Source organism: Perkinsus marinus (genome assembly GCF_000006405.1).
Source record: "Perkinsus marinus ATCC 50983 genomic scaffold scf_1104296955346, whole genome shotgun sequence".
Classification (NCBI taxonomy): domain Eukaryota; phylum Perkinsozoa; order Perkinsida; family Perkinsidae; genus Perkinsus; species Perkinsus marinus.
The window spans coordinates 1-1034 of record NW_003207791.1 but is presented as its reverse complement, the minus strand read 5'-3'; the positions used below and the strand labels follow the sequence as shown (position 1 = coordinate 1034).

The following is a 1034-nucleotide window of genomic DNA, read 5'->3' as shown; positions in this document are numbered from 1 at the left end:
AAAATTACGAAATGCAGTCGGTTTCCGACAAACGGACTCAGAGCTAGCCCTCTGCCGGAGTTGAACCGACGACCTCCCGCTTACTAAGCGGGTGCTCTACCAACTAAGCTAAGAAGGCACGTTCCCTCGAGTGTGGAGTCTAACCATGCCATAGAATTTCACAATGAAACGCATACCACAATTCAAGTGGTGCAACAATTTGGTACTAAATTTCAGTGAAAAATTACGAAATGCAGTCGGTTTCCGGCAAACGAACTCAAAGCAAGCCTTCTGCCGGAGTTGAACCGACGACCTCCCGCTTACTAAGCGGGTGCTCTACCAACTAAGCTAAGAAGGCACGGTCTCGCAAGTGTAAAGTCTAACCATGTCTTGAAATTTCACAATGAAACGCATACCACAATTCAAGTGGTGCAACAATTTGATACTAAATTTCAGTGAAAAATTACGAAATGCAGTCGGTTTCCGACAAACGGACTCAGAGCTAGCCTTCTGCCGGAGTTGAACCGACGAGCTCCCGCTTACTAAGCGGGTGCTCTACCAACTAAGCTAAGAAGGCACGTTCCCTCGAGTGTGGAGTCTAACCATGTCGTGAAATTTCTCAATGAAACGCATACCACAATTCAAGTGGTGCAACAATTTGATACTAAATTTCAGTGAAAAATTACGAAATGCAGTCGGTTTCCGACAAACGGACTCAGAGCTAGCCTTCTGCCGGAGTTGAACCGACGACCTCCCGCTTACTAAGCGGGTGCTCTACCAACTAAGCTAAGAAGGCACGGTCTCGCAAGTGTAAAGTCTAACCATGTCTTGAAATTTCACAATGAAACGCATACCACAATTCAAGTGGTGCAACAATTTGATACTAAATTTCAGTGAAAAATTACGAAATGCAGTCGGTTTCCGACAAACGGACTCAGAGCTAGCCTTCTGCCGGAGTTGAACCGACGAGCTCCCGCTTACTAAGCGGGTGCTCTACCAACTAAGCTAAGAAGGCACGTTCCCTCGAGTGTGGAGTCTAACCATGTCGTGAAATT

General features: G+C 46.3%; 5 non-coding genes across 5 annotated transcripts; all 5 read right to left on the bottom strand.

Annotated features, from left to right (window-relative positions):
* Positions 1-45: 45 nt before the first annotated feature.
* Pmar_PMAR012223 lies at positions 46-118 on the bottom strand. The gene has a single exon. It is a non-coding gene; the product is annotated as a tRNA-Thr (tRNA).
* A 146-nt stretch (positions 119-264) lies between these two features.
* On the bottom strand, positions 265-337 carry Pmar_PMAR012222. Its single transcript has one exon. It is a non-coding gene; the product is annotated as a tRNA-Thr (tRNA).
* A 146-nt stretch (positions 338-483) lies between these two features.
* Pmar_PMAR012221 lies at positions 484-556 on the bottom strand. Its single transcript has one exon. It is a non-coding gene; the product is annotated as a tRNA-Thr (tRNA).
* A 146-nt stretch (positions 557-702) lies between these two features.
* Pmar_PMAR012220 lies at positions 703-775 on the bottom strand. Its single transcript has one exon. It is a non-coding gene; the product is annotated as a tRNA-Thr (tRNA).
* Positions 776-921: 146 nt separating this feature from the next.
* Pmar_PMAR012219 lies at positions 922-994 on the bottom strand. Its single transcript has one exon. It is a non-coding gene; the product is annotated as a tRNA-Thr (tRNA).
* Between the last annotated feature and the right edge of the window lie 40 nt (positions 995-1034).